Source organism: Melospiza melodia, unplaced genomic scaffold (genome assembly GCF_035770615.1).
Source record: "Melospiza melodia melodia isolate bMelMel2 unplaced genomic scaffold, bMelMel2.pri scaffold_37, whole genome shotgun sequence".
NCBI classification, from domain to species: Eukaryota; Metazoa; Chordata; class Aves; order Passeriformes; family Passerellidae; genus Melospiza; species Melospiza melodia.
In genome coordinates, this window is record NW_026948690.1 from 8,790,406 (window position 1) to 8,809,971 (window position 19,566).

Consider the following 19,566-nt stretch of genomic DNA (forward strand, 5'->3'; position numbering starts at 1 on the left):
GCCACAATCGCTTTGGCCTGTTCTTGAGTGATTTTAAACTGACGAACCAGGCCAGGTGCATTTTGGTGGAAAAGCTGGTGGCTGATTTTTGCCTGTTCAAAAACATTTGGGAGAGTGGCCATCACTGCAGGTGCAGCAAGAGCATCTGCCTTTCTGTTGCCTTCAGCGATAAACCCTGGCAAGTCAGTGTGTGACCTGACGTGCATCACATAAAATGGTTGCTCTCGGTGAGTGACTAACTTTACCAGCTTTGAGAGCAATTCGAAAAGTGCGATGTTAGACACATCTTGCAGTATTGCTTGATCTGCCCTGGATACTACTCCTGCCACATATGCAGAGTCTGTAATCAGATTAAATGGTTCTGAGAACCTTTCAAAGGCCCTAACAACCGCAGCCAATTCAGCAACCTGAGGTGAACCTTCCACCTCAGCAATGTCTGTCTCCCACTGCTGGGTTTGAGGATCCTTCCAAGTCATAACAGACTTGTGGGACCTCCCAGATGCATCTGTGAAGACAGTTAGAGCCCTTTTTAAAGGTCTCCTACTTAGAGCACTTCTCAGTTTTAAGGTAAATTGAACATCTTGTTCGAACAATTTGTGAGCGGGCCGCGCTACCGAAATTTGTCCTGAGTAGGAATCCAGAGCAAACTGCAACACTTCATTTTCTTGAAACAATTGTTCCAGTATTTTCATAGTATTTTGACCTGATTTTAACTCAACTGGAATGTGAATGCACTTAAAATCACATCCTGCTAACTCCCTGATCCGGGTCCTTGCTTTCCGGATCAGTTCTGCTACCAGCTCCTGAGGCTTTGTCAGTCTCTTGGACCTTTTGTGACTGAGGAAAACCCATTCTATGATCAAGAGAGGGTCCCTCTGGTCCCGGTCCTTTTTTGGTGTGTTCTTTGCTTTAGGTGTTTGTTTTTCCTCCCACTGGAAAATAATTCCATGGAGGTGTGGCAACTTACCTAGGATGATAAATTTGAACGGCAGGTCAGGTCGGCATCGGTTGGCCTGTCTTGTGGACATTGCAATCTGAACCTTTTCTAGAGCTTTCCGTGCCTCTGGGGTAACAGACCTAGGAGCACCTGGGTCCTCTCCCCCTTTCAATAAATTGAAAAGAGGGGCAAGGTCTTCATTAGTCAGACCGAGCCATGGTCTTACCCAATTCAAAGAGCCACACAACCTGTGGACATCCGCAAGGGTCTTGATCTTTGGATTGATTTCTAATTTTTGAGGAACAATGGTCCTATTTCCAATTTCTAAGCCCAAATACTTCCAAGGTGGCATCTTTTGAATTTTCTTTTCCTGGAGCTCGAACCCTGCAACAATCAATGCATCGATCGTTAGGTCAAGCGCATGCGTGAGTAAATCATCATTGGGGGCACACACAAGGATATCATCCATATAATGATAGATGATGGCCTTCTCTGCGGCTGCACGTACTGGGGAAAGCAGGGAAGACACATACCACTGGCAGATAGCTGGAGAGACTTTTAATCCCTGAGGAAGAACAGTCCAATGGTACCTTTTCATAGGGGATTCCATATTAATAGAAGGAACTGAGAATGCAAAACGCGGTGCATCGTCAGGGTGCAAGGGGATTTGGAAAAAACAATCCTTAATATCAATAACAGCTAATTTCCAATCTTGGGGAAGCATTGTTGGGGATGGCATACCAGGCTGGGGAGAACCCATATCTTCAATTACATTATTAATTTGTCGGAGGTCGCAGAGGAGCCGCCATCACTTTTTGTCAGCTTTTTGGATGACAAACACTGGAGAGTTCCATGGGGACATGGTCTCCACAATGTGGCCCTTTTTTAGTTGCTCTTCCACTAGTTCTTCAAGCACCTTTATTTTTTGTTTACTTAGCGGCCACTGTTTCACCTGAACTGGTTTGTCTGTTATCCACTTCAGTTTTGGGTGGGGCGCTGTTGTTCAGTGACTGCTGTACAAATATGCTGTGGAGAGTCTGGAATATCAATTGTGACACCCCACTGGGCCATTAAATCTCTCCCTAACAAAGGTTCTGAATAATCCAACACAAATGGACGGATATTTGCCAATTGTCCGTTTGGTCCCTCAAATTGAATAATGCTTTTGGATTGTCTTGCCAATTGCAGACCTCCTACACCTTGAAGGTGACCGGCAACATTTTGCAAAGGCCAATGTGCTGGCCAGTCTTGTACTGGAATCACTGTGCAGTCTGCACCTGTGTCTACAAGCATCTCAATGCGTTTAGACTCCCCACCCCCACTGACATTACACCATAATTTGGGTTTGTCTTTTCCAATAACTTGGACCCGGGCGACTGTGGGCCCTTGTTTTTTGATATTTTCAGGTAAAGATGGCACAGGGATAGCTTGTGCAACAATTTGTCCCTTGGGAAGAAACAGGGGTGGGTGGAAACAATGCAGGCCGAGAACGAATTGCTCAGGATCTGATGTTGTCATTCCCGGAGCAATTTCGATCTCTTGTGGTGTGTGTTTGGTGTCCCCAATGACGATGTACTTACAACGAATCCGGTTCCAAGTACCTTTCTGTTCAGGATTGACAGAGACAAAATGCCAATCACTGTCCTTCAGGTGGAGTGACTCAGTCAGCTGCAACCTGTAAGGCTCATTGACAGAAGATGTGGTTAACACAGGATCACTTAAATAATACACAGTCTTTGAAGCACCTGCTTCACTTACACAATCATTAATATTATCGCGCGCTTGATTTGTTGTGCTACCCTTATTCCCTTGGCCTGCTCTTTTTGTGTCTGTGCGCCTGGCAGGCCGGCGCTGGCTCTTCAGTTTTTTTGTTGTTGTTGACCCCCAGGGAGGGCTTGTAGTTCTCCTCCCCTGCCATTTCTAAATTCATCAAATTCCCTTTTCAGGGGGCACTGGTTACTCCAGTGCCCTAGGTTGTTACAAAGCAGGCATGGTTTTGTGGGCTCAACCATTGCTGGTCTCCGCTGCTGCCCAGGGTACTGCTGTGCTGAGGGGAAAGGCGCAGGGCTGGCAACGGCGACACGCTGAGGTGGTCTTGGCAGCAGCCTTGGTCTGGTGTGTTCAGCTACACTCATCAGAGGCACTTTCCTGTTACAGACTAGAAGCATGTCCTTTAACGTAGGGGTAGGTTCGAGAGGAAGGCTCAGGATTGCCGCTTGACACTGTTTATTAGCATTTGTAAATGCCATTTCTTCTAAAATTGCTTCTCTAGCATTCTCTTTTTTAACTTGTATTTCAATAGCTCTAGTTAACCTTTCTACAAATTTCAAAAAAGGCTCTGATGGTAGCTGTTTAATTTTACTATAGGGCTCAAAAGGCCCCTCAGGTTGTAGGGAAAAGAATGCTTTTTCAGCTGCTTCCTTTACTTTTTCGAGTGTTTCTGCAGGAATTGCAGTAGCTTGGATCGAGGGAGAAGACCATTGGCCCTCACCACAGAGGTGCTCAATGGTGATAGGGTTACCACTGTTGTCTTTGGCTGTGTTTGGATCAGCATGCAAGCCTGGGAGAGCATCATTCAGCATTTGTTTCCATGCTATTCCCCATAATTTAAATTCCATGGAGGTCATTAGACAGGAAAAAAGCTGTTTTAAATCATGTGGAATCACTACAGTCCTACTCAATTCAGAATTTAAAAGGCCACGGAAATATGGACTGTGTGGACCATATTCTTTATGAGACTTACAGATCTCTTTAATCAATTGCCGTCCAAAATAACTCCAATTAGCAGTTGGAGCTGCTCCCCCCTGAGCAGCAGGCTGAAAGGTAACAGGAGCCAGTGACAACATGGGACTATGCATTGGGTCTGCTGTTCCCTGCTCTGTATCCCTTGAAACAGAAGCATTGGGATCACAGCCACAGGTTTGGGGGATGGCAGTGGGTGTGTCCCCACCGTGGGAACCCGGGGAGGGGGCGGGGACGCAACGGGGACAGGGGGCGGGGACAGGGGGCCGGCAAGGGGCGGGGAAACCGTGGGAACAAGGGGCGGGGTCAAGGGGCTGGCAGGGGGCGGGGATACCTGGTGACATCACATCAGCAGACGCCCCCTGGGAGGAGTAGAGGGGTGGAGCTGAGGGTATTGCAGGAAAGGGAGGGGGAGGAGGAAAGGTGTCACGAGGAACAGGAGGAGAGGGGGATGGGGCTGGAGTTTTGGGATGCTTAAGGGGATTTTGGGAAGAAGAAGACCAGGTTTGGGAAGATGCCACGTGGCATCCACCATCTTGTGGACCCCCTAGGGACTGGGGGCCATTTTGGGTAACACTGCTCTCTGCAAAGCTAACACGTGCTATGGGTTTCTGAGGATGGGACACAAGGGATTGGGAAAGGTTCCACGCAGCCTGGCCAGGGCCTTGTGGATAGGGCAACTCAGGCATTTCAACAGACTTTGGGCGTCGACTTCCCAATGAGTTTGATCTGTTTAAAATACTAAGTTTTGGGGAAAGAGGTTTAGGGGTTTTAGAACTAGGAGAGGGAGAAACAGGGAGAGCAGGGGTACATGGCTTTACATTTGGCTTTTTCTCCATTTCCTTTTGTTTGAGCAATGCTGTTCGAATTTGTAAACTCCAAAACACAAATTTAGCTGAGGAGGCATTGCCAGATTGTCCTAAGGATATCAATTCATTTCCAACTTTATCCCAGAATTGAATATTGTGGATTTCTTCAGGGGAGATTTGTGGGAAGTGGAGGAAAAGCCATCTTATAAACTGTTTCAATTTTCCTTTAGAGAACTTAACATTACCACTGTCCAAAATGCTTACAATATTATAATACACTCCTTTTTGTACAATGCTGAGTTTCAAACCCATGTTAGATGTAAAAAGCAAAGTACTAAATCCTGCCTGACCAAAAACAAAGCTAAAATCAGCTACCGATTTCAAAAAAAAACCACAGATGGAAAGGGATAACGAGCCGACAAAAGCTTCACAATGCAGCTGTATTTACCGCTTTTAAAATTCTCGGGCAGCAGCAGCAGGGCACGCCCTGCCGAGCAGAGGCAGAAACAAAGCCTCCCCCGCCGTGGAATGCAGGCCCCCCGCGGAGCAGGGAGAGCAGCCACGCCACGTGGCAAGCCGAAACCGGGGCCCCCCGCGCCGCGTGTGCAGAGAACCCCCCTTCCTCCACAGAGAGAGAGAGAGAGAGGGATCCCCCGCGGCAAGAGAGCCGAGAGACCCCCCTCCCCCGCACAGAGAGAGAGAGATCTCCCGACCACGTGGAGAGCCCGAGCACGCTGCGCTGCAGAGCCTGGGGGAAGGGCAGAGAGCACTCCCGCTCCGGCGCGAATTCCAAAAGACAGCAAAACACGCGGCAGAAAGCTAATAGCTAGAAATCAATGAATTCCCGTCTGTGGGGCTGCGCAGCCAAAAATGCAAATACAAAAAGGAACAGAACTCACGGCAGAGTCTGTTTTTGAGCTCCTGCCCTACCGAGAGCAGAGATACTCACCCAAAATGGAAGCTGTAGCTGGCTGGGTACAGGCAGGTCTCTTCACCGGAACAGGACCTCTCTATGGGCGAGAGAGGCTCCCCTGTCCTCCGTCTGGAAAATCTGCTCACCAGAAAGGAGCTGGGCTTTCCAGAGGCGCCGAACAGTCCACGAAACTTCTTCTGGGAATATTCCCAAAGTCTCTAGCCGAGGGCTTTGCAACCAAAGCCCCTTTCAGCTGGATGCACAGCTGCCAGAAGCTTCTCCAAGGTGCTGAAGGTCTGTCTTGGGCTGCAGAGTCGCTTTGCCCACCCAGGGACGCCAAATATTGGAAAAAAAAAAAAGGCTCCCAATATTACCAGTTAGATTGTGCCTGGGCCAGTCTGACCCTCGCTGCTGGGCCAAAGGCAGCAACTGCGGTGTGTCACTGCAGAGATACCTCGGCTTGCTGGTGGTTGCAGCTGGGCACTGAACAAGTCCAGGCTTGTAAGGGACCCCGTTACCTCAGGAGGGAAGCTTCAGGCGATGGTGAAGAGAAAAAGGAGATGGATTCTGCTGGAGGGTTTAATGTCCAGAGGTTTATTCCATGGTTACAGAGGTCTGAACGTGAGGACCTGCTCCAACAGAACAGAGACCGCATGGTCTGATCACCTTTTTAAGCTCAGGGACAGGGGGAGGGGAGGTACAGGTGAGCCACCAACCAGGTGAGAGGGGCAGGGTCTCAGGGGAGGATGACACCCAGACAGGCCAATGACCTCTGGGCATAGGGGCATCCTTTGAACTTGACCAACCACACGACGCCTTGCTGGAACGTTAGGTCTGAGTGACAGGACTCACTCAGCATGGGGGTAAGGGGGAAGGGAGAGAGACATAGGCACACCTAGGAAAGTGACCTGGAAGGCCAAAATGGGACATTACATCACACCACAACAGGCGAGTTTTGTTTGCCAGGGAAAAGCGCCGTTGTTTGTGTTTGGGGGCCTGTGGCTGGGAGTGGCCGGCTGGCTCCTTAGAATCCACGATACGCAGGATGGTTCCGAGACCAGAGGTGGCACCAGTTCTAAGTTGGGCTGGTTTGATACCACAAAGTGGCTCCTGCAATCTGCCATCCAGAAGCGGGGCAGCTTACTTTTCTTTGCCAAGGAAACGGGCCGTGGTTTGTGTCTGGGGGCCTCTGGCTGGGAGTGACCGGCTCGGTCGTGAAAAGCAACGATAGGCAGGATGGTGACCAGAGCCATGGTGGCACCAGTGCCAAGTTGGGCTGGTTTGATAGTACCAAGTGGCTCACACAATCTGCCATCAAAAAGTTGGCAGGCGAGTTTTGTTTTCCAGGGCAAAGCGCCATTGTGTTTGGGGGCTCTGGATGGGAGTGGCCGGCTGGCTCCTTGGAATCCACGATACGCAGCATGGTTCCCAGACCCAAGGTGGCACCAGTGCCAAGTTGGGCTGGTTTGATACTACCAAGTGGTTCCTGCAATCTGCCATCCAGAAGCAGGGTAGCTTACTTTTGTTTGCCAGGGAAAAGGGCCGAGGTTGTGTCTGGGGGCCTATGGCTGGGAGTGACCGGCTGGGAGTGACAGGCAGGATGGTGACCAGACCCATGGTGGCACCAGTGCCAAGTTGGGCTGGTTTGATAGTACCAAGTGGCTCCTGCAATCTGCCATCAAAAAGTTGGCAGGCGAGTTTTGTTTTCCCGGGAAAAGCGCCATTGTGTTTAAGGGCCTGTGGCTGGGAGTGGCCGGCTGGCTCCTTGGAATCCACGGTACGCAGCATGGTTCCCAGACCCAAGGTGGCACCAGTGCCAAGTTGGGCTGGTTTGATACTACCAAGTGGTTCCTGCAATCTGCCATCCAGAAGCGGGGCAGCTTACTTTTGTTTGCCAGGGAAAAGGGCCGAGGTTTGTGTCTGGGGGCCTATGGCTGGGAGTGACCGGCTGGCTCCTGAAAAGCTACGATACGCAGGATGGTGACCAGACCCATGGTGGCACCAGTGCCAAGTAGGGCTGGTTTGATAGTACCAAGTGGCTCCTGCAATCTGCCATCAAAATGTTGGCAGGCGAGTTTTGTTTTCCAGGGAAAAGCGCCGTTGTTTGTGTTTGGGGGCCTGTGGCTGCGAGTGGACGGCTGGCTCCTTAGAATCCACGATACGCAGGATGGTTCCCAGGCCCAAGGTGGCACCAGTGCCAAGTTGGGCTGGTTTGATAGTACCAAGTGGTTCCTGCGATCTCCCATCCAGAAGTGGGGCAGCTTACTTTTGTTTGCCAGGGAAACGGGCCGTGGTTTGTGTCTGGGGGCCTTTGGCTGGGAGTGACCGGCTGGCTCCTGAAAAGCTCCGATAAGCAGGATGGTGACCAGACCCATGGTGGCACCAGTGCCAAGTTGGGCTGGTTTGATAGTACCAAGTGGCTCCTGCAATCTGCCAACAAAAAGTTGGCAGGCGAGTTTTGTTTTCCAGGGAAAAGCGCCGTTGTTTGTGTTTGGGGGCTTGTGGCTGGGAGTGGCCCGCTGGCTAATTAGAATCCACGATACGCAGGATGGTTCCCAGACCAGAGGTGGCACCAGTGCCAAGTTGGGCTGGTTTGATAGTACCAAGTGGTTCCTGCAATCTGCCATCCAGAAGCGGGGCAGCTTACTTTCTTTTGTCAAGGAAACGGGCCGTGGTTTGTGTCTGGGGGCCTATGGCTGGGACTGACCGGCTCGGTCGTGAAAAGCTACGATAGGCAGGATGGTTCCCAGACCAGAGGTGGCACCAGTTCCAAGTCGGGCTGGTTTGATAGTACCAAGTGGCTGCTGCAATCTGCCATCTAAAAGCGGGGTAGCTGAGTTTTGCTTGCCAGAGAAAAGGGCTGTGGTATGTGTTTGGGTCCTGTGGCTGGCAGTGGCCGGCTGGCTCCTGAAATTCCATGATACGCAGCATGGTTCCCAGACCCAAGGTGGCACCAGTGCCAAGTAGGGCTGGTTTGACAGAGTCAAGCGCCTCCTGCGATCTCCCATCCAGAAGTGGGGCAGCTGAGGTTTTTTTGCCTGTGAATCGGGCCGTTGTTTTTGGTTGGGGTCTGTGGCCGAGAGTGGTCGGCTGGCTCCTGACAATCCACAATACGCAGGATGGTTCACAGACCCAAGGTGGCACCAGTGCCAAGTCGGGCTGGTTTGATAGTACCAAGTGGCTCCTGCAATCTGCCATCCAGAAGCAAGGCAGCGGATTATTGTTTACCAGAGTAAAGGGCCGTGGTTTATTTTTGGGGGCATATGGCTGGGAGTGGCCAGCTGGCTCCTTAAAATCCTCGATACGCAGGATGGTGACCAGGCCCAAGGTGGCACCAGTGCCAAGTTGTGCTGTTTCTGTAGTACCAAGTGCGTCCTGCAATTTGCCATCCAGAAGAGGGGCAGTTGAGTTTTGTTTGCCAGAGAAATGCGCCGTGGTTTGTGTTTGAGGGCATATGGCTTAGACTGGCCGGCTGACCCCTGAAAATCCACAATAGGCAGGATGGTTCCCAGAGCCAAGGTGGCTCCAGTGCCAAGTCGGGCTGGTTTGATAGTACTAAATAGGTCCTGTAATCTGCCATCCAGAAGCGGGGCAGCTTAATTTTGTTTGCCAGGGAAACGGGCCGAGGTTTTTGTCTGGGGGCCTATGGCTGGGAGTGACCGGCTGGCTCCTGAAAAGCTACGATAGGAACGATGGTGACCAGACCCATGGTGGCACCAGTGCCAAGTCGGGCTGGTTTGATAGTACCAAGTGGCTCCTGCAATCTGCCATCAAAAAGTTGGCAGGCGAGTTTTGTTTTCCAGGGAAAAGCGCTATTGTTTGTGTTTGGGGGCCTGTGGCTGGGAGTGGCCGGCTGGCTCATTAGAATCCACAATACGCAGGATGGTTCCCAGACCAGAGGTGGCACCAGTGCCAAGTCGGGCTAGTTTGATGGTGCAAAGTTGCTCCTGCAATCTGCCATCCAGAAGCGGGGTAGCTTACTTCTGTTTGCCAGGGAAACGGGCTGAGGTTTTTGTTTGGGGGCCTGTGGCTGGGAGTGGCCAGCTGGCTCCTTAGAATCCACGATACGCAGGATGGTTCCCAGACCAGAGGTGGCACCAGTGCCAAGTCGGGCTAGTTTGATGGTGCAAAGTGGCTCCTGAAATCTGCCATCCTGAAGCGGGGTAGCATACTTTTGTTTGCCAGGGAAACGGGCAGAGCTTTCTGTCTGGGGCGTATGGCTGGGAGTGACCGGATGGCTCCTGAAAAGCTACGATAGGCAGGATGGTTACCAGACCCATGGTGGAACCAGTGCCAAGTTGGGCTGGTTTGATAGTACCAAGTGGCTCCTGCAATCTGCCATCCAGAAGCGGGGCAGCTTACTTTTGTTTGCCAAGGAAACGGGCCATGGTTTGCGTCTGGGGGCCTATGGCTGGGAGTGAGCGGCTCGGTCGTGAAAAGCTACGATAGGCAGGATGATTACCAGACCCATGGTGGCACCAGTGCCAATTTGGGCTGGTTTGATAGTACCAAGTGGCTCCTGCAATCTGCCATCAAAATATTGGCAGGCGAGTTTTGTTTTCCAGGGAAAAGCGCCGTTGTTTTTGTTTGGGGTCCTGTGGCTGGCAGTGGCCGGCTGTCTCCTTAGAATCCACGCTAGGCAGGATGGTTCCCAGACCAGTGGTGGCACCAGTGCCAAGTTGGGCTGGTTTGATAGTACCAAGCGGCTCCTGCAATCTGCCATCCAGAAGCGGGGTAGCTTACTTTTGTTTGCCAGGGAAACGGGCCGAGGATTGCGTCTGGGGGCCTATGGCTGGGAGTGACCGGCTGGCTCCTGAAAAGCTACGATAGGCAGGATGGTGACCAGACCCAAGGTGGCACCAGTGCCAAGTTGGTCTGGTTTGATAGTACCAAGTGGCTCCTGCAATCTGCCATCCAAAAGCGGGGCAGCTGAGTTTTGCTTGCCATAGAAAAGGGCTGTGGTGTGTGTTTGGTTCCTGTGGCTGGCAGTGGCCGGCTGGCTCCTGAAATTCCATGATACGCAGCATCGTTCCCAGACCCAAAGTGGCACCAGTGCCAAGTCGGGCTGGTTTGACAGAGTCAAGCGCCTCCTGCAATCTCCTATCCAGAAGTGGGGCAGCTGAGTTTTTTTTGCCTGTGAATCGGGCCGTTGTTTTTGATTGGGGTCTGTGGCCGAGAGTGGTCGGCTGGCTCCTGACAATCCACAATACGCAGGATGGTTCACAGACCCAAGGTGGCACCAGTGCCAAGTCGGGCTGGTTTGATAGTACCAAGTGGCTCCTGCAATCTGCCATCCAGAAGCGGGGCAGCTGAGTTTTGTTTGCCAGAAGAAAGGGCCGTGGTTTGTTTTTCGGGGCCTATGGCTGGGAGTGGCCGACTGAGCCCTGAAAATGCCCGATACGCAGGATGGTGACCAGAACCAAGGTGGCACCAGTGCCAAGTTGTGCTGTTTTTGTAGTACCAAGTGCGTCCTGCAATTTGCCATCCAGAAGAGGGGCAGTTGAGTTTTGTTTGCCAGAGAAAAGGGCCGTGGTTTGTGTCTGAGGGCATATGGCGGAGAGTAGCCCGCTGACCCCTGGAAATCCAAAATAGGCAAGATGGATCCCAGAGCCACGGTGGCACCAGTGCCAAGTAGGGCTGGTTTGATAGTACTAAATAGCTCCTGAAATCTGCCATCCAGAAGCGGGGCAGCTTAATTTTGTTTGCCAGGGAAACGAGCCGAGGTTTGTGTCTGTGGGCCTATGGCTGGGAGTGACCGGCTGGCTCCTGAAAAGCTACGATAGGCACGATGGTGACCAGACCCATGGTGGCACCAGTGCCAAGTTGGGCTGGTTTGATAGTACCAAGTGGCTCCTGCAATTACCATCAAAAAGTTGGCAGGCGAGTTTTGTTTTCCAGGGAAACGCGCCGTTGTTTTTGTTTGGGGGCATATGGCTGGGAGTGGCCGGCTGCCTAATTAGAATCCACGATACGCAGGATGGTTCCCAGACCAGAGGTGGCACCAGTGCCAAGTCGGGCTAGTTTGATGGTGCAAAGTGGCTCCTGCAATCTGCCATGAAAAAGTTGGCAGGCGAGTTTTGTTTTCTCGGGAAAAGCGCCGTTGTTTGTGTTTGGTGGCCTGTGGCTGGGAGTGGACGGCTGGCTCCTTAGAATCCACGATACGCAGGATGGTTCCCAGACCAGAGGTGGCACCACTTCCAAGTCGGGCTGGTTTGATAGTAGCAAGTGGCTCCTGCAATCTGCCATCCAGAAGCGGGGTAGCTTACTTTTGTTTGCCAGGGAAACAGGCTGAGGTTTGTGTCTGGGGGCCTATGTCTGGGAGTGACTGGCTGGCTCTTGAAAAGCTACGATAGGCAGGATGGTTACCAGACCCAAGTTGGCACCAGTGCCAAGTTGGGCTGATTTGATAGTACCAAGCGGCTCCTGCAATCTGCCATCAAAAAGTTGGCAGGCGAGTTTTGTTTTCCAGGGAAAAGCGCCGTTGTTTGTGTTTGGGGGCCTGTGGCTGGGAGTGGCCGGCTCGCTCCTTAGAATCCACGATACGCAGGATGGTTCCCAGACCAGAGCTGGCACCAGTTCCAAGTCGGGCTGGTTTGATAGTACCAAGTGGCTCCTGCAATCTGCCATCCAGAAGCGGGGCAGCTTACTTTTGTTTGCCCGGGAAACGGGCCGAGGTTTGTGTCTGGGGGCCTATGGCTGGGAGTGACCGGCTGGCTCCTGAAAAGCTACGATAGGCAGGATGGTGACCAGACCCATGGTGGCACCAGTGCCAAGTTGGGCTGGTTTGATTGTACCAAGTGGCTCACACAATCTGCCATCAAAAAGTTGGCAGGCGAGTTTTGTTTTCCAGGGAAAAGCGCCATTGTGTTTGGGGGCCTGTGGCTGGGAGTGGCCGGCTGGCTCCTTGGAATCCACAATACGCAGCATGGTTCCCAGACCCAAGGTGGCACCAGTGCCAAGTTGGGCTGGTTTGATACTACCAAGTGGTACCTGCAATCTGCCATCAAAATGTTGGCAGGCGAGTTTTGTTTTCCAGGGAAAAGCGCCGTTGTTTGTGTTTGGGGTCCTGTGGCTGGGAGTGGCCGGCTGGCTCCTTAGAATCCACGATACGCAGGATGGTTCCCAGGCCCAAGGTGGCACCAGTGCCAAGTCGGGCTGGTTTGATAGTACCAAGTGGTTCCTGCAATCTGCCATCCAGAAGCGGGGTAGCTCACTTTTGTTTGCCAGGGAAATGGGCCGAGGTTTGTGTCTGGGGGCCTATGGCTGGGAGTGACCGGCTGGCTCCTGAAAAGCTACGATAGGCAGGATGGTGACCAGACCCATGGTGGCACCAGTGCCAAGTTGGGCTGGTTTGATAGTACCAAGTGGCTCCTGCAATCTGCCATCAAAAGGTTGGCAGGCCAGTTTTGTTTTCCCGGGAAAAGCGCCGTTGTTTTTGTTTGGGGGCCTGTGGCTGGGAGTGGCCGGCTGGCTCCTTAGAATACACGATACGCAGGATGGTTCCCAGACCAGAGGTGGCACCAGTGCCAAGTCGGGCTTGTTTGATAGTACCAAGTGGCTCCTGCAATCTGCCATCCAGAAACGGGGCAGCTTACTTTTGTTTGCCAGGGAAACGGGCCGAGGTTTGTCTCTGGGGGCCTATGGCTGGGTGTGACCGGCTGGCTCCTGAAAAGCTACGATAGGCAGGATGGTGACCAGACACATGGTGGCACCAGTGCCAAGTTGGGCTGGTTTGATAGTACCAAGTGGCTCCTGCAATCTGCCATCAAAAAGTTGGCAGGCGAGTTTTGTTTTCCAGGGAAAACGCCGTTGTTTGTGTTTGGGGGCCTGTGCCTGGGAGTGGCCGGCTGGCTCCTTAGAAACCAGGATACGCAGGATGGTTCCCAGACCCAAGCTGGCACCAGTGCCAAGTTGGGCTGGTTTGATAGTACCAAGTGGTTCCTGCAATCTGCCATCCAGAAGCGGGGCAGCTTACTTTCTTTTGTCAAGGAAACGGGCCGTGGTTTGTGTCTGGGGGCCTATGGCTGGGACTGACTGGCTCGGTCGTGAAAAGCTACGATAGGCAGGATGGTTACCAGACCCATGGTGGCACCAGTGCCAAGTTGGGCTGGTTTGACAGAGTCAAGCGCCTCCTGCAATCTCCCATCCAGAAGTGGGGCAGCTGAGTTTTTTTTGCCTGTGAATCGGGCCGTTGTTTTTGATTGGGGTCTGTGGCCGAGAGTGGTCGGCTGGCTCCTGTCAATCCACAATACGCAGGATGGTTCACAGACCCAAGGTGGCACCAGTGCCAAGTCGGGCTGGTTTGATAGTACCAAGTGCGTCCTGCAATCTGCCATCCAGAAGCGGGGCAGCTGAGTTTTGTTTGCCAGAGAAAAGGGCCGTGGTTTGTTTTTGGGGGCATATGGCTGGGAGTGACCTGCTGGCTCCTGAAAATGCTCGATACGCAGGATGGTGACCAGACCCAAGGTGGCACCAGTGCCAAGTTGTGCTGTTTTTGTAGTACCAAGTGCGTCCTGCAATTTGCCATCCAGAAGAGGGGCAGTTGAGTTTTGTTTGCCAGAGAAAAGGGCCGTGGTTTGTGTTTGAGGGCATACGGCTGAGAGTGGCCGGCTGACCCCTGAAAATCCACAATAGGCAGGATGGTTCCCAGAGCCAAGGTGGCACCAGTGCCAAGTCGGGCTTGTTTGATAGTACTAAATAGCTCCTGCAATCTGCCATCCAGAAGCGGGGCAGCTTAATTTTGTTTGCCAGGGAAACGGGCCGAGGTTTTTGTCTGGGGGCCTATGGCTGGGAGTGACCGGCTGTCTCCTGAAAAGCTACGATAGGCAGGATGGTGACCAGACCAGAGGTGGCACCAGTGCCAAGTCGGGCTAGTTTGATGGTGAAAAGTGGCTCCTGCAATCTGCCATGAAAAAGTTGGCAGGCGAGTTTTGTTTTCCAGGGGAAAGTGCCGTTGTTTGTGTTTGGTGGACTGTGGCTGGGAGTGGCCGGCCGGCTCCTTAGAATCCACGATACGCAGGATGGTTCCCAGACCAGAGGTGGCACCAGTTCCAAGTCGGGCTGGTTTGATAGTATCAAATGGCACCTGCAATCTGCCATCCAGAAGCGGGGCAGCTTACTTGTGTTTGCCAGGGAAACGGGCCGAGGTTTGTGTCTGGGGGCCTATGGCTGGGAGTGACCGGCTGGCTCCTGAAAAGCTACGATAGGCAGGATGGTTACCAGACACAGGGTGGCACCAGTGCCAAGTTGGGCTGATTTGATAGTACCAAGCGGCTCCTGCAATCTGCCATCAAAAAGTTGGCAGGGGAGTTTTGTTTTCCAGGGAAAAGCGCCGTTGTTTGTGTTTGGGGGCCTGTGGCTGGGAGTGGCCGGCTGGCTAATTAGAATCCACGATACGCAGGATGGTTCCCAGACAAGAGGTGGCACCAGTGCCAAGTCGGGCTAGTTTGATGGTGCAAAGTGGCTCCTGCAATCTGCCATCCAGAAGCGGGGTAGCTTACTTTTGTTTGCCAGGGAAACGGGCCGAGGTTTTGTCTGGGGGCCTATGGCTGGGAGTGACCGGCTGGCTCCTGAAAAGCTACGATACGCAGGATGGTGACCAGACCCATGGTGGCACCAGTGCCAAGTTGGGCTGGTTTGATAGTACCAAGTGGCTCCTGCAATCTGCCATCAAAAAGTTGGCAGGCGAGTTTTGTTTTCCAGGGAAAAGCGCCATTGTGTTTGGGGGCCTGTGGCTGGGAGTGGCCGGCTGGCTCCTTAGAATCCACGATACGCAGGATGGTTCCGAGACCAGAGGTGGCACCAGTTCTAAGTTGGGCTGGTTTGATACCACAAAGTGGCTCCTGCAATCTGCCATCCAGAAGCGGGGCAGCTTACTTTTGTTTGCCAAGGAAACTGGCCGTGGTTTGTGTCTGGGAGCCTATGGCTGGGAGTGACCGGCTGACTCCTGAAAAGCTACGATAGGCAGGATGGTGACCAGACCCATGGTGGCACCAGTGCCAAGTTGGGCTGGTTTGATAGTACCAAGTGGCTCCTGCAATCTGCCATCCAAAAGCGGGGCAGCTGAGTTTTGCTTGCCATAGAAAAGGGCTGTGGTGTGTGTTTGGGTCCTGTGGCTGGGAGTGGCCGGCTGGCTAATTATAATCCACGATACGCAGGATGGTTCCCAGACCAGAGGTGGCACCAGTGACCTGTCGGGCTAGTTTGATGGTGCAAAGTGGCTCCTGCAATCTGCCATCCAGAAGCGGGGCAGTTTACTTTTGTTTGCCAGGGAAACGGGCTGAGGTTTTTGTATGGGGGCCTATGGCTGTGTGTGACTGGCTGGCTCCTGAAAAGCTACGATAGGCAGGATGCTGACCAGACCCATGGTGGCAGCAGTGCCAAGTTGGGCTGATTTGATAGTACCAAGTGGCTCCTGCAATCTGCCATCAAAAAGTTGGCAGGCGAGTTTGGTTTTCCAGGGAAAAGCGCCGTTGTTTGTGTTTGGGGGCCTGTGGCTGGGAGTGGCCGGCTGGCTCCTTAAAATCCACAATACGCAGGATGGTTCCCAGACCAGAGGTGGCACCAATACCAAGTCGGGCTGGTTTGATAGTACCAAGTGGCTCCTGCAATCTGCCATCCAGAAGCGGGGCAGCTTACTTTTGTTTGCCCGGGAAACGGGCCGAGGTTTGTGTGTCGGGGCCTATGGCTGGGAGTGACCGGCTGGCTCCTGAAAAGCTACGATAGACACGATGGTGACCAGACCCATGGTGGCACCAGTGCCAAGTTGGGCTGGTTTGATAGTACCAAGTGGCTCACACAATCTGCCATCAAAACGTTGGCAGGCGAGTTTTGTTTTCCCGGGAAAACGGCCATTGTGTTTGGGGGCCTCTGGCTGGGAGTGGCCGGCTGGCTCCTTGGAATCCACGATACGCAGCATGGTTCCCAGACCCAAGGTGGCACCAGTGCCAAGTTGGGCTGGTTTGATACTACCAAGTGGTTCCTGCAATCTGCCATCCAGAAGCGGGGCAGCTTACTTTTGTTTGCCAGGGAAAAGGGCCGAGGTTTGTGTCTGGGGGCCTATGGCTGGGAGTGACCGGCTAGGTCCTGAAAAGCTACGGTAGGCAGGATGGTGACCAGACCCATGGTGGCACCAGTGCCAAGTTGGGCTGGTTTGATAGTACCAAGTGGCTCCTGCAATCTGCCATCAAAATGTTGGCAGGCGAGTTTTGTTTTCCAGGGAAAAGCGCCGTTGATTTTGTTTGGGGGCCTGTGGCTGGGAGTGGCCGGCTGGCTCCTTAGAACCCAGGATACGCAGGATGGTTCCCAGACCCAAGCTGGCACCAGTGCCAAGTTGGGCTGGTTTGAGATTACCAAGTGGTTCCTGCAATCTGCCATCCAGAAGCGGGGCAGCTTACTTTCTTTTGTCAAGGAAACGGGCCGTGGTTTGTGTCTGGGGGCCTATGGCTGGGACTGACTGGCTCGGTCGTGAAAAGCTACGATAGGCAGGATGGTTACCAGACCCATGGTGGCACCAGTGCCAAGTTGGGCTGGTTTGATAGTACCAAGTGGCTGCTGCAATCTGCCATCTAAAAGCGGGGTAGCTGAGTTTTGCTTGCCAGAGAAAAGGGCTGTGGTATGTGTTTGGGTCCTGTGGCTGGCAGTGGCCGGCTGGCTCCTGAAATTCCATGATACGCAACATGGTTCCCAGACCCAAGGTGGCACCCGTGCCAAGTAGGGCTGGTTTGACAGAGTCAAGCGCCTCCTGCAATCTCCCATCCAGAAGTGGGGCAGCTGAGTTTTTTTTGCCTGTGAATCGGGCCGTTGTTTTTGATTGGGGTCTGTGGCGGAGAGTGGTCGGCTGGCTCCTGACAATCCACAATACGCAGGATGGTTCACAGACCCAAGGTGGCACCAGTGCCAAGTCGGGCTGGTTTGATAGTACCAAGTGGCTCCTGCAATCTGCCATCCAGAAGCGGGGCAGCTGAGTTTTGTTTGCCAGAAGAAAGGGCCGTGGTTTATTTTTGGGAGCCTATGGCTGGGAGTGGCCGGCTGAGCCCTGAAAATGCCCGATACGCAGGATGGTGACCAGAACAAAGGTGGCACCAGTGCCAAGTTGGGCTGTTTTTGACGTACCAAGTGCGTCCTGCAATTTGCCATCCAGAAGAGGGGCAGTTGAGTTTTGTTTGCCAGAGAAAAGGGCCGTGGTTTGTGTCTGAGGGCATATGGCTGAGAGTAGCCGGCTGACCCGTGAGAATCCAAAATAGGCAGGATGGTTCCCAGAGCCAAGGTGGCACCAGTGCCAAGTCAGGCTGGTTTGATAGTACTAAATAGCTCCTGCAATCTGCCATCCAGAAGCGGGGCAACTTAATTTTGTTTGCCAGGGAAACGGGCCGAGGTTTGTGTCTGGGGGCCTATGGCTGGGAGTGACCGGCTGGCTCCTGAAAAGCTACGATAGGCAGGATGGTGACCAGACCCATGGTGGCACCAGTGCCAAGTTGGGCTGATTTGATAGTACAAAGTGGCTCCTGCAATCTGCCATCAAAAAGTTGGCAGGCGAGTTTTGTTTTCCAGGGAAAAGCGCCGTTGTTTGTGTTTGGGGGCCTGTGGCTGGGAGTGGCCGGCTGGCTAATTAGAATCCACGATACGCAGGATGGTTCCCGGGACCAGAGGTGGCACCAGTGCCAAGTCGGGCTAGTTTGATGGTGCAAAGTGGCTCCTGCAATCTGCCATTAAAAAGTTGGCAGGCCAGTTTTGTTTTCCAGGGAAAAGCACCGTTGTTTGTGTTTGGTGGCCTGTGGCTGGGAGTGGCCGGCTGGCTCCTTAGAATCCACGATACGCAGGATGGTTCCCAGACCAGAGGTGGCACCAGTTCCAAGTCGGGCTGGTTTGATAGTAGCAAGTGGCTCCTGCAATCTGCCATCCAGAAGCGGGATAGCTGAGTTTTGTTTGCCAGGGAAACGGGCTGAGGTTTGTGTCTGGGGGCCTATGGCTGGGAGTGACTGGCTGGCTCTTGAAAAGCTACGATAGGCAGGATGGTTACCAGACCCAAGGTGGCACCAGTGCCAAGTTGGGCTGATTTGATAGTACGAAGCGGCTCCTGCAATCTGCCATGAAAAAGTTGGCAGGCGAGTTTTGTTTTCCAGGGAAAAGCGCCGTTGTTTGTGTTTGGGGGCCTGTGGCTGGGAGTGGCCGGCTGGCTCCTTAGAATCCACGATACGCAGGATGGTTCCCAGACCAGAGGTGGCACCAGTGCCAAGTCGGGCGAGTTTGATGGTGCAAAGTGGCTCCTGCAATCTGCCATCTAGAAGCGGGGCAGCTTACTTTTGTTTGCCAGGGAAACGGGCCGAGGTTTTTTTCTGGGGGCCTATGGCTGGGAGTGACCGGCTGGCTCCTGAAAAGCTACGATAGGCACGATGGTGACCAGACCCATGGTGGCACCAGTGCCAAGTTGGGCTGGTTTGATAGTACCAAGTGGCTCACACAATCTGCCATCAAAAAGTTGGCAGGCGAGTTTTGTTTTCCAGGGAAAAGCGCCAATGTGTTTGGTGGCCTGTGGCTGGGAGTGGCCGGCTGGCTCCTTGGAATCCACGATACGCAGCATGGTTCCCAGACCCAAGGTGGCACCAGTGCCAAGTTGGGCTGGTTTGATACTACCCAGTGGTACCTGCAATCTGCCATCCAGAAGCGGGGCAGCTTACTTTTGTTTGCCAGGGAAAAGGGCCGAGGTTTGTGTCTCGGGGCCTATGGCTTGGAGTGACCAGGTAGGTCATGAAAAGCTACGATAGGCAGGATGGTGACCAGACCCATGGTGGCACCAGTGCCAAGTTGGGCTGGTTTGATAGTACCAAGTGGCTGCTGCAATCTGCCATCTAAAAGCGGGGTAGCTGAGTTTTGCTTGCCAGAGAAAAGGGCTGTGGTATGTGTTTGGGTCCTGTGGCTGGCAGTGGCCGGCTGGCTCCTGAAATTCCATGATACGCAGCATGGTTCCCAGACCCAAGGTGGCACCAGTGCCGAGTAGGGCTGGTTTGACAGAGTCAAGCGCCTCCTGCAATCTCCCATCCAGAAGTGGGGCAGCTGAGTTTTTTTTGCCTGTGAATCGGGCCGTTGTTTTTGATTGGGGTCTGTGGCCGAGAGTGGTCGGCTGGCTCCTGACAATCCACAATACGCAGGATGGTTCACAGACC